This window comes from Oreochromis niloticus, linkage group LG12 (assembly GCF_001858045.2).
Source record: "Oreochromis niloticus isolate F11D_XX linkage group LG12, O_niloticus_UMD_NMBU, whole genome shotgun sequence".
Classification (NCBI taxonomy): Eukaryota; Metazoa; Chordata; class Actinopteri; order Cichliformes; family Cichlidae; genus Oreochromis; species Oreochromis niloticus.
Genome location: NC_031977.2, coordinates 8,325,064 through 8,337,806, shown reverse-complemented (window position 1 = coordinate 8,337,806; position 12,743 = coordinate 8,325,064). Strand labels below are relative to the sequence as shown.

General features: G+C 50.0%; 1 long non-coding RNA gene across 8 annotated transcripts in view; it reads left to right on the top strand.

Moving 5' to 3' along the window:
* The window catches only part of LOC109204606 (uncharacterized), a 53,526-nt gene that overhangs the window by 19,904 nt on the left and 20,879 nt on the right, over nt 1-12,743 (top strand). Inside the window, exons 1-15 of one of the 8 annotated variants that reach the window (XR_003222370.1) lie at nt 7,669-7,765; nt 7,860-8,149; nt 8,491-8,556; nt 8,656-8,806; nt 8,901-9,190; nt 9,515-9,580; nt 9,680-9,830; nt 9,925-10,214; nt 10,542-10,607; nt 10,707-10,857; nt 10,952-11,241; nt 11,566-11,631; nt 11,731-11,881; nt 11,976-12,265; nt 12,589-12,654. This is a non-coding gene — a long non-coding RNA (uncharacterized LOC109204606). Of the gene's footprint in view, nt 1-5,562; nt 5,714-5,807; nt 6,097-6,418; nt 6,735-6,828; nt 7,119-7,450; nt 7,517-7,668; nt 7,766-7,859; nt 8,150-8,490; nt 8,557-8,655; nt 8,807-8,900; nt 9,191-9,514; nt 9,581-9,679; nt 9,831-9,924; nt 10,215-10,541; nt 10,608-10,706; nt 10,858-10,951; nt 11,242-11,565; nt 11,632-11,730; nt 11,882-11,975; nt 12,266-12,588; nt 12,655-12,743 lie in introns of those variants that run through there. The other 7 variants (XR_003222371.1, XR_003222374.1, XR_003222372.1 and 4 more) reach the window with 7 other exon arrangements.

Genomic DNA, 12,743 nt, shown 5'->3' with positions numbered 1-12,743 from the left:
CGGGCGGTGCCTCACAGCCCTCCGCCTGTGGGAGTGGCCCTTTTACTAAGGAAGCAAGTTCTGCATGTCCTGGTGACCCTCCACCTGTTTCATAGGTGGGTGCAGCCTGATCTATCTAGTGAAAGTCTAGACAGACCAGACCAGCTCAACCACACAGACACTTCCTACCCGATTTGAGGACAAAAGCAGAGTATGCAATTTGTGGGACAACACACACACACACACACTCACAGACCAGGGGAAAGAGACAGAAGAAATGGCAAAAGTGAGAATATCTCACACAACACACAACAGAGGGGAAGAGGTAGAGAAAATGGCAAATATGAGATCATGCTAAGCAGCTTGAACTGAAAGTGACTGGGAATATTTACGTTTGATCAACCACCCATCCATTCTCTGCTCATTTTCTTTTACAGAGTCTCAGGGGAGCTCGAGCCTATCCCAGCTATCTTAGGGGGAGAGGCAGGGTACACTCTCGACTGGTCACCAGTCTGTTGCAGGGCTAACACATAGACACATTAACGTTTGATCAAGCACCTATGGGCAATTTAGATTTTCCAATTAGGCTATTTCCACTAACTGCAGGTCGTTGGACTGTGGCAGGAAGCCGGAGTACAAGGAGAGAACCCACGCAAACCGGGGAGAACATGCCAACTCCACACAGAACGATGGTAGAGCTGAACTCAGGACCTTCTTCCGTTTGGGTAACGGTGCTAACCAGTGTGCTGCCCTGGTGTGAGTAACCGTCTCCCAGAAATTTGAACAAGTTCAATTACTTTCTTTTCAAGCTGCTTACACTACATTGACTTATGTTTTTACACAATCTCAGAAGAGGAGAACCACTGAGGGAACGCCTTCCGCCCACCGACGCCTCCACCGTGACCTCCACTTCTGAGAGGAATTGCCTACAGATCAAGTACGGAGTGTGCCTGAATGGACATACAGAACTCCAAGGTTCGGCCCTGCGTTGAGGGTTTTCCCAAAGGGGAGGGCCCGGCGGGCGGTGCCTCACAGCCCTCCGCCTGTGGGAGTGGCCCTTTCTACTAAGGAAGCAAGTTCTGCATGTCCTGGTGACCCTCCACCTGTTTCATAGGTGGGTGCAGCCTGATCTATCTAGTGAAAGTCTAGACAGACCAGACCAGCTCAACCACACAGACACTTCCTACCCGATTTGAGGGCAAAGCAGAGTATGCAATTTGTGGGACAACACACACACACACACACTCACAGACCAGGGGAAAGAGACAGAAGAAATGGCAAAAGTGAGAATATCTCACACAACACACAACAGAGGGGAAGAGGTAGAGAAAATGGCAAATATGAGATCATGCTAAGCAGCTTGAACTGAAAGTGACTGGGAATATTTACGTTTGATCAACCACCCATCCATTCTCTGCTCATTTTCTTTTACAGAGTCTCAGGGGAGCTCGAGCCTATCCCAGCTATCTTAGGGGAGAGGCAGGGTACACTCTCGACTGGTCACCAGTCTGTTGCAGGGCTAACACATAGACACAGAAAACCATTGGCACCTATGGGCAATTTAGATTTTCCAATTAGGCTATTTCCACTAACTGCAGGTCGTTGGACTGTGGCAGGAAGCCGGAGTACAAGGAGAGAACCCACGCAAAACCGGGGAGAACATGCCAGCTCCACACAGAACGATGGTAGAGCTGAACTCAGGACCTTCTTCCGTTTGGGTAACGGTGCTAACCAGTGTGCTGCCCTGGTGTGAGTAACCGTCTCCCAGAAATTTGAACAAGTTCAATTACTTTCTTTTCAAGCTGCTTACACTACATTGACTTATGTTTTTACACAATCTCAGAAGAGGAGAACCACTGAGGGAACGCCTTCCGCCCACCGACGCCTCCACCGTGACCTCCACTTCTGAGAGGAATTGCCTACAGATCAAGTACGGAGTGTGCCTGAATGGACATACAGAACTCCAAGGTTCGGCCCTGCGTTGAGGGTTTTCCCAAAGGGGAGGGCCCGGCGGGCGGTGCCTCACAGCCCTCCGCCTGTGGGAGTGGCCCTTTGTACTAAGGAAGCAAGTTCTGCATGTCCTGGTGACCCTCCACCTGTTTCATAGGTGGGTGCAGCCTGATCTATCTAGTGAAAGTCTAGACAGACCAGACCAGCTCAACCACACAGACACTTCCTACCCGATTTGAGGACAAAAGCAGAGTATGCAATTTGTGGGACAAACACACACACACACACACTCACAGACCAGGGGAAAGAGACAGAAGAAATGGCAAAAGTGAGAATATCTCACACAAACACACAACAGAGGGGGAAGAGGTAGAGAAAATGGCAAATATGAGATCATGCTAAGCAGCTTGAACTGAAAGTGACTGGGAATATTTACGTTTGATCAACCACCCATCCATTCTCTGCTCATTTTCTTTTACAGAGTCTCAGGGGAGCTCGAGCCTATCCCAGCTATCTTAGGGGGAGAGGCAGGGTACACTCTCGACTGGTCACCAGTCTGTTGCAGGGCTAACACATAGACACAGAAAACCATTGGCACCTATGGGCAATTTAGATTTTCCAATTAGGCTATTTCCACTAACTGCAGGTCGTTGGACTGTGGCAGGAAGCCGGAGTACAAGGAGAGAACCCACGCAAAACCGGGGAGAACATGCCAACTCCACACAGAACGATGGTAGAGCTGAACTCAGGACCTTCTTCCGTTTGGGTAACGGTGCTAACCAGTGTGCTGCCCTGGTGTGAGTAACCGTCTCCCAGAAATTTGAACAAGTTCAATTACTTTCTTTTCAAGCTGCTTACATTACATTGACTTATGTTTTTACACAATCTCAGAAGAGGAGAACCACTGAGGGAACGCCTTCCGCCCACCGACGCCTCCACCGTGACCTCCACTTCTGAGAGGAATTGCCTACAGATCAAGTACGGAGTGTGCCTGAATGGACATACAGAACTCCAAGGTTCGGCCCTGCGTTGAGGGTTTTCCCAAAGGGGAGGGCCCGGCGGGCGGTGCCTCACAGCCCTCCGCCTGTGGGAGTGGCCCTTTCTACTAAGGAAGCAAGTTCTGCATGTCCTGGTGACCCTCCACCTGTTTCATAGGTGGGTGCAGCCTGATCTATCTAGTGAAAGTCTAGACAGACCAGACCAGCTCAACCACACAGACACTTCCTACCCGATTTGAGGACAAAAGCAGAGTATGCAATTTGTGGGACTAACACACACACACACACACTCACAGACCAGGGGAAAGAGACAGAAGAAATGGCAAAAGTGAGAATATCTCACACAAACACACAACAGAGGGGGAAGAGGTAGAGAAAATGGCAAATATGAGATCATGCTAAGCAGCTTGAACTGAAAGTGACTGGGAATATTTACGTTTGATCAACCACCCATCCATTCTCTGCTCATTTTCTTTTACAGAGTCTCAGGGGAGCTCGAGCCTATCCCAGCTATCTTAGGGGAGAGGCAGGGTACACTCTCGACTGGTCACCAGTCTGTTGCAGGGCTAACACATAGACACAGAAAACCATTGGCACCTATGGGCAATTTAGATTTTCCAATTAGGCTATTTCCACTAACTGCAGGTCGTTGGACTGTGGCAGGAAGCCGGAGTACAAGGAGAGAACCCACGCAAAACCGGGGAGAACATGCCAGCTCCACACAGAACGATGGTAGAGCTGAACTCAGGACCTTCTTCCGGTTGGGTAACGGTGCTAACCTCTGTGCTGCCCTGGTGTGAGTAACCGTCTCCCAGAAATTTGAACAAGTTCAATTACTTTCTTTTCAAGCTGCTTACACTACATTGACTTATGTTTTTACACAATCTCAGAAGAGGAGAACCACTGAGGGAACGCCTTCCGCCCACCGACGCCTCCACCGTGACCTCCACTTCTGAGAGGAATTGCCTACAGATCAAGTACGGAGTGTGCCTGAATGGACATACAGAACTCCAAGGTTCGGCCCTGCGTTGAGGGTTTTCCCACGGGGAGGGCCCGGCGGGCGGTGCCTCACAGCCCTCCGCCTGTGGGAGTGGCCCTTTCTACTAAGGAAGCAAGTTCTGCATGTCCTGGTGACCCTCCACCTGTTTCATAGGTGGGTGCAGCCTGATCTATCTAGTGAAAGTCTAGACAGACCAGACCAGCTCAACCACACAGACACTTCCTACCCGATTTGAGGACAAAAGCAGAGTATGCAATTTGTGGGACAAACACACACACACACACACTCACAGACCAGGGGAAAGAGACAGAAGAAATGGCAAAAGTGAGAATATCTCACACAACACACAACAGAGGGGGAAGAGGTAGAGAAAATGGCAAATATGAGATCATGCTAAGCAGCTTGAACTGAAAGTGACTGGGAATATTTACGTTTGATCAACCACCCATCCATTCTCTGCTCATTTTCTTTTACAGAGTCTCAGGGGAGCTCGAGCCTATCCCAGCTATCTTAGGGGGAGAGGCAGGGTACACTCTCGACTGGTCACCAGTCTGTTGCAGGGCTAACACATAGACACAGAAAACCATTGGCACCTATGGGCAATTTAGATTTTCCAATTAGGCTATTTCCACTAACTGCAGGTCGTTGGACTGTGGCAGGAAGCCGGAGTACAAGGAGAGAACCCACGCAAAACCGGGGAGAACATGCCAACTCCACACAGAACGATGGTAGAGCTGAACTCAGGACCTTCTTCCGTTTGGGTAACGGTGCTAACCAGTGTGCTGCCCTGGTGTGAGTAACCGTCTCCCAGAAATTTGAACAAGTTCAATTACTTTCTTTTCAAGCTGCTTACACTACATTGACTTATGTTTTTACACAATCTCAGAAGAGGAGAACCACTGAGGGAACGCCTTCCGCCCACCGACGCCTCCACCGTGACCTCCACTTCTGAGAGGAATTGCCTACAGATCAAGTACGGAGTGTGCCTGAATGGACATACAGAACTCCAAGGTTCGGCCCTGCGTTGAGGGTTTTCCCAAAGGGGAGGGCCCGGCGGGCGGTGCCTCACAGCCCTCCGCCTGTGGGAGTGGCCCTTTCTACTAAGGAAGCAAGTTCTGCATGTCCTGGTGACCCTCCACCTGTTTCATAGGTGGGTGCAGCCTGATCTATCTAGTGAAAGTCTAGACAGACCAGACCAGCTCAACCACACAGACACTTCCTACCCGATTTGAGGACAAAAGCAGAGTATGCAATTTGTGGGACAAACACACACACACACTCACAGATCAGGGGAAAGAGACAGAAGAAATGGCAAAAGTGAGAATATCTCACACAAACACACAACAGAGGGGGAAGAGGTAGAGAAAATGCCAAATATGAGATCATGCTAAGCAGCTTGAACTGAAAGTGACTGGGAATATTTACATTTGATCAACCACCCATCCATTCTCTGCTCATTTTCTTTTTCAGTGTCACAGGGGAGCTCGAGCCTATCCCAGCTATCTTAGGGCGAGAGGCAGGGTACACTCTCGACTGGTCACCAGTCTGTTGCAGGGCTAACACATAGACACAGAAAACCATTCACACCTATGGGCAATTTAGATTATCCAATTAGGCTATTGCCACTAACTGCAGGTCGTTGGACTGTGGCAGGGAGCCGGAGTACAAGGAGAGAACCCACGCAAAACCGGGGAGAACATGCCAACTCCACACAGAACGATGGTAGAGCTGAACTCAGGACCTTCTTCCGGTTGGGTAACGGTGCTAACCAGTGTGCTGCCCTGGTGTGAGTAACCGTCTCCCAGAAATTTGAACAAGTTCAATTACTTTCTTTTCAAGCTGCTTACACTACATTGACTTATGTTTTTACACAATCTCAGAAGAGGAGAGCCACTGAGGGAACGCCTTCCGCCCTCCGACGCCTCCACCGTGACCTCCACTTCTGAGAGGAATTGCCTACAGATCAAGTATGGAGTGTGCCTGAATGGACATACAGAACTCCAAGGTTCGGCCCTGCGTTGAGGGTTTTCCCAAAGGAGAGGGCCCGGCGGGCGGTGCCTCACGGCCCTCCGCCTGTGGGAGTGGCCCTTTCTACTAAGGAGGCAAGAGGTGGCCAGGAGTCTGTCAGCGAGTTCTGCATGTCCTGGTGACCCTCCACCTGTTTCACAGGTGGGTGCAGCCTGATCTATCTACTGAAAGTCTAGACAGACCAGACCAGCTCAACCACACAGACACTTCCTACCTGATCTGAAGACAAAAGCAGAGTATGCAATATGTGGGACAAACACACACACACACTCACAGATCAGGGGAAAGAGACAGAAGAAATGGCAAAAGACAGAATATCTCACACACACACACACAACAGAGGGGGAAGAGATAGAGAAATTGGCAAATGTGAGATCATGCTAAGCAGCTTGAACTGAAAGTGACTGGAAATGTTTACGTTTGATCAGCCACCCGTCCATTCTCTGCTGTGTTTCTTTTTCAGTGTCACAGGGGAACTCGAGCCTATCCCAGCTATCTTAGGGCGAGAAGCAGGGTACACCCTCCACAGGTCACCAGTCTGTTGCAGAGCTAACACATAGACACAGAAAACCATTCGCACCTGTGGGCGATTTAGACTTTTCAACTAACCTCTTGCCACTAACTGCAGGTCGTTGGACTGTGGCAGGAAGCCGGAGTACAAGGAAAGAACCCACGCAAAAACAGGAAGAACATGCAAACTCCACACAGAACCACGGTAGAGCTAAACTCAAGACCTTCTTCCTGTGCGGTAACGGTGCTAACCACTGTGCCGCCCGCATGTGAGCAACCGTCTCGCAGAAATTTGAACAAGTTCAATGACTTTCTTTTCAAGCTGCTTACATTACATTGACTTATGTTTTTACACAATCTCAGAAGAGGAGAGCCACTGAGGGAACGCCTTCCGCCCTTCCGACGCCTCCACCGTGACTCCACTTCTGAGAGGAATTGCCTACAGATCAAGCATGGAGTGTGCCTGAATGGACATACAGAACTCCAAGGTTCGGCCCGGTGTTGAGGGTTTTCCCAAAGGTGAGGGCCCGGCGGGCGGTGCCTCACAGCCCTCCGCCTCTGGGAGTGGCCCATTTCTACTAAGGAGGCAAGAGGTGGCCAGGAGTCTGTCAGCGAGTTCTGCATGTCCTGGTGACCCTCCACCTGTTTCACAGGTGGGTGCAGCCTGATCTATGTAGTGAAAGTCTAGACAGACCAGACCAGCTCAACCACACAGACACTTCCTACCTGATCTGAAGACAAAAGCAGAGTATGCAATATGTGGGACAAACACACACACACACACACACTCACAGATCAGGGGAAAGAGACAGAAGAAATGGCAAAAGAGAGAATATCTCACACACACACACACACACAACAGAGAGGGAAGAGATAGAGAAATTGGCAAATGTGAGATCATGCTAAGCAGCTTGAACTGAAAGTGACTGGAAATGTTTACGTTTGATCAGCCACCCATCCATTCTCTGCTGTGTTTCTTTTTCAGTGTCACAGGGGAACTCGAGCCTATCCCAGCTATCTTAGGGCGAGAAGCAGGGTACACCCTCCACAGGTCACCAGTCTGTTGCAGAGCTAACACATAGACACAGAAAACCATTCGCACCTGTGGGCGATTTAGACTTTTCAACTAACCTCTTGCCACTAACTGCAGGTCGTTGGACTGTGGCAGGAAGCCGGAGTACAAGGAAAGAACCCACGCAAAAACAGGAAAACATGCAAACTCCACACAGAACCACGGTAGAGCTGAACTCAAGACCTTCTTCCTGTGCGGTAACGGTGCTAACCACTGTGCCGCCCGCATGTGAGCAACCGTCTCGCAGAAATTTGAACAAGTTCAATGACTTTCTTTTCAAGCTGCTTACATTACATTGACTTATGTTTTTACACAATCTCAGAAGAGGAGAGCCACTGAGGGAACGCCTTCCGCCCTTCCGACGCCTCCACCGTGACTCCACTTCTGAGAGGAATTGCCTACAGATCAAGCATGGAGTGTGCCTGAATGGACATACAGAACTCCAAGGTTCGGCCCGGTGTTGAGGGTTTTCCCAAAGGTGAGGGCCCGGCGGGCGGTGCCTCACAGCCCTCCGCCTCTGGGAGTGGCCCATTTCTACTAAGGAGGCAAGAGGTGGCCAGGAGTCTGTCAGCGAGTTCTGCATGTCCTGGTGACCCTCCACCTGTTTCACAGGTGGGTGCAGCCTGATCTATCTACTGAAAGTCTAGACAGACCAGACCAGCTCAACCACACAGACACTTCCTACCTGATCTGAAGACAAAAGCAGAGTATGCAATATGTGGGACAAACACACACACACACTCACAGATCAGGGGAAAGAGACAGAAGAAATGGCAAAAGACAGAATATCTCACACACACACACACACACACACACACACACACACAACAGAGGGGAAGAGATAGAGAAATTGGCAAATGTGAGATCATGCTAAGCAGCTTGAACTGAAAGTGACTGGAAATGTTTACATTTGATCAGCCACCCATCCATTCTCTGCTGTGTTTCTTTTTCAGTGTCACAGGGGAACTCGAGCCTATCCCAGCTATCTTAGGGCGAGAAGCAGGGTACACCCTCCACAGGTCACCAGTCTGTTGCAGAGCTAACACATAGACACAGAAAACCATTCGCACCTGTGGGCGATTTAGACTTTTCAACTAACCTCTTGCCACTAACTGCAGGTCGTTGGACTGTGGCAGGAAGCCGGAGTACAAGGAAAGAACCCACGCAAAAACAGGAAAAACATGCAAACTCCACACAGAACCACGGTAGAGCTGAACTCAAGACCTTCTTCCTGTGCGGTAACGGTGCTAACCACTGTGCCGCCCGCATGTGAGCAACCGTCTCGCAGAAATTTGAACAAGTTCAATGACTTTCTTTTCAAGCTGCTTACATTACATTGACTTATGTTTTTACACAATCTCAGAAGAGGAGAGCCACTGAGGGAACGCCTTCCGCCCTTCCGACGCCTCCACCGTGACTCCACTTCTGAGAGGAATTGCCTACAGATCAAGCATGGAGTGTGCCTGAATGGACATACAGAACTCCAAGGTTCGGCCCGGTGTTGAGGGTTTTCCCAAAGGTGAGGGCCCGGCGGGCGGTGCCTCACAGCCCTCCGCCTCTGGGAGTGGCCCATTTCTACTAAGGAGGCAAGAGGTGGCCAGGAGTCTGTCAGCGAGTTCTGCATGTCCTGGTGACCCTCCACCTGTTTCACAGGTGGGTGCAGCCTGATCTATCTACTGAAAGTCTAGACAGACCAGACCAGCTCAACCACACAGACACTTCCTACCTGATCTGAAGACAAAAGCAGAGTATGCAATATGTGGGACAAACACACACACACACTCACAGATCAGGGGAAAGAGACAGAAGAAATGGCAAAAGACAGAATATCTCACACACACACACACACAACAGAGGGGGAAGAGATAGAGAAATTGGCAAATGTGAGATCATGCTAAGCAGCTTGAACTGAAAGTGACTGGAAATGTTTACATTTGATCAGCCACCCATCCATTCTCTGCTGTGTTTCTTTTTCAGTGTCACAGGGGAACTCGAGCCTATCCCAGCTATCTTAGGGCGAGAAGCAGGGTACACCCTCCACAGGTCACCAGTCTGTTGCAGAGCTAACACATAGACACAGAAAACCATTCGCACCTGTGGGCGATTTAGACTTTTCAACTAACCTCTTGCCACTAACTGCAGGTCGTTGGACTGTGGCAGGAAGCCGGAGTACAAGGAAAGAACCCACGCAAAAACAGGAAGAACATGCAAACTCCACACAGAACCACGGTAGAGCTGAACTCAAGACCTTCTTCCTGTGCGGTAACGGTGCTAACCACTGTGCCGCCCGCATGTGAGCAACCGTCTCGCAGAAATTTGAACAAGTTCAATGACTTTCTTTTCAAGCTGCTTACATTACATTGACTTATGTTTTTACACAATCTCAGAAGAGGAGAGCCACTGAGGGAACGCCTTCCGCCCTTCCGACGCCTCCACCGTGACTCCACTTCTGAGAGGAATTGCCTACAGATCAAGCATGGAGTGTGCCTGAATGGACATACAGAACTCCAAGGTTCGGCCCGGTGTTGAGGGTTTTCCCAAAGGTGAGGGCCCGGCGGGCGGTGCCTCACAGCCCTCCGCCTCTGGGAGTGGCCCATTTCTACTAAGGAGGCAAGAGGTGGCCAGGAGTCTGTCAGCGAGTTCTGCATGTCCTGGTGACCCTCCACCTGTTTCACAGGTGGGTGCAGCCTGATCTATCTACTGAAAGTCTAGACAGACCAGACCAGCTCAACCACACAGACACTTCCTACCTGATCTGAAGACAAAAGCAGAGTATGCAATATGTGGGACAAACACACACACACACTCACAGATCAGGGGAAAGAGACAGAAGAAATGGCAAAAGACAGAATATCTCACACACACACACACACACACAACAGAGGGGAAGAGATAGAGAAATTGGCAAATGTGAGATCATGCTAAGCAGCTTGAACTGAAAGTGACTGGAAATGTTTACGTTTGATCAGCCACCCATCCATTCTCTGCTGTGTTTCTTTTTCAGTGTCACAGGGGAACTCGAGCCTATCCCAGCTATCTTAGGGCGAGAAGCAGGGTACACCCTCCACAGGTCACCAGTCTGTTGCAGAGCTAACACATAGACACAGAAAACCATTCGCACCTGTGGGCGATTTAGACTTTTCAACTAACCTCTTGCCACTAACTGCAGGTCGTTGGACTGTGGCAGGAAGCCGGAGTACAAGGAAAGAACCCACGCAAAAACAGGAAGAACATGCAAACTCCACACAGAACCACGGTAGAGCTAAACTCAAGACCTTCTTCCTGTGCGGTAACGGTGCTAACCACTGTGCCGCCCGCATGTGAGCAACCGTCTCGCAGAAATTTGAACAAGTTCAATGACTTTCTTTTCAAGCTGCTTACATTACATTGACTTATGTTTTTACACAATCTCAGAAGAGGAGAGCCACTGAGGGAACGCCTTCCGCCCTTCCGACGCCTCCACCGTGACTCCACTTCTGAGAGGAATTGCCTACAGATCAAGCATGGAGTGTGCCTGAATGGACATACAGAACTCCAAGGTTCGGCCCGGTGTTGAGGGTTTTCCCAAAGGTGAGGGCCCGGCGGGCGGTGCCTCACAGCCCTCCGCCTCTGGGAGTGGCCCATTTCTACTAAGGAGGCAAGAGGTGGCCAGGAGTCTGTCAGCGAGTTCTGCATGTCCTGGTGACCCTCCACCTGTTTCACAGGTGGGTGCAGCCTGATCTATCTACTGAAAGTCTAGACAGACCAGACCAGCTCAACCACACAGACACTTCCTACCTGATCTGAAGACAAAAGCAGAGTATGCAATATGTGGGACAAACACACACACACACTCACAGATCAGGGGAAAGAGACAGAAGAAATGGCAAAAGACAGAATATCTCACACACACACACACACAACAGAGGGGGAAGAGATAGAGAAATTGGCAAATGTGAGATCATGCTAAGCAGCTTGAACTGAAAGTGACTGGAAATGTTTACGTTTGATCAGCCACCCGTCCATTCTCTGCTGTGTTTCTTTTTCAGTGTCACAGGGGAACTCGAGCCTATCCCAGCTATCTTAGGGCGAGAAGCAGGGTACACCCTCCACAGGTCACCAGTCTGTTGCAGAGCTAACACATAGACACAGAAAACCATTCGCACCTGTGGGCGATTTAGACTTTTCAACTAACCTCTTGCCACTAACTGCAGGTCGTTGGACTGTGGCAGGAAGCCGGAGTACAAGGAAAGAACCCACGCAAAAACAGGAAGAACATGCAAACTCCACACAGAACCACGGTAGAGCTAAACTCAAGACCTTCTTCCTGTGCGGTAACGGTGCTAACCACTGTGCCGCCCGCATGTGAGCAACCGTCTCGCAGAAATTTGAACAAGTTCAATGACTTTCTTTTCAAGCTGCTTACATTACATTGACTTATGTTTTTACACAATCTCAGAAGAGGAGAGCCACTGAGGGAACGCCTTCCGCCCTTCCGACGCCTCCACCGTGACTCCACTTCTGAGAGGAATTGCCTACAGATCAAGCATGGAGTGTGCCTGAATGGACATACAGAACTCCAAGGTTCGGCCCGGTGTTGAGGGTTTTCCCAAAGGTGAGGGCCCGGCGGGCGGTGCCTCACAGCCCTCCGCCTCTGGGAGTGGCCCATTTCTACTAAGGAGGCAAGAGGTGGCCAGGAGTCTGTCAGCGAGTTCTGCATGTCCTGGTGACCCTCCACCTGTTTCACAGGTGGGTGCAGCCTGATCTATCTACTGAAAGTCTAGACAGACCAGACCAGCTCAACCACACAGACACTTCCTACCTGATCTGAAGACAAAAGCAGAGTATGCAATATGTGGGACAAACACACACACACACTCACAGATCAGGGGAAAGAGACAGAAGAAATGGCAAAAGACAGAATATCTCACACACACACACACACAACAGAGGGGAAGAGATAGAGAAATTGGCAAATGTGAGATCATGCTAAGCAGCTTGAACTGAAAGTGACTGGAAATGTTTACGTTTGATCAGCCACCCGTCCATTCTCTGCTGTGTTTCTTTTTCAGTGTCACAGGGGAACTCGAGCCTATCCCAGCTATCTTAGGGCGAGAAGCAGGGTACACCCTCCACAGGTCACCAGTCTGTTGCAGAGCTAACACATAGACACAGAAAACCATTCGCACCTGTGGGCGATTTAGACTTTTCAACTAACCTCTTGCCA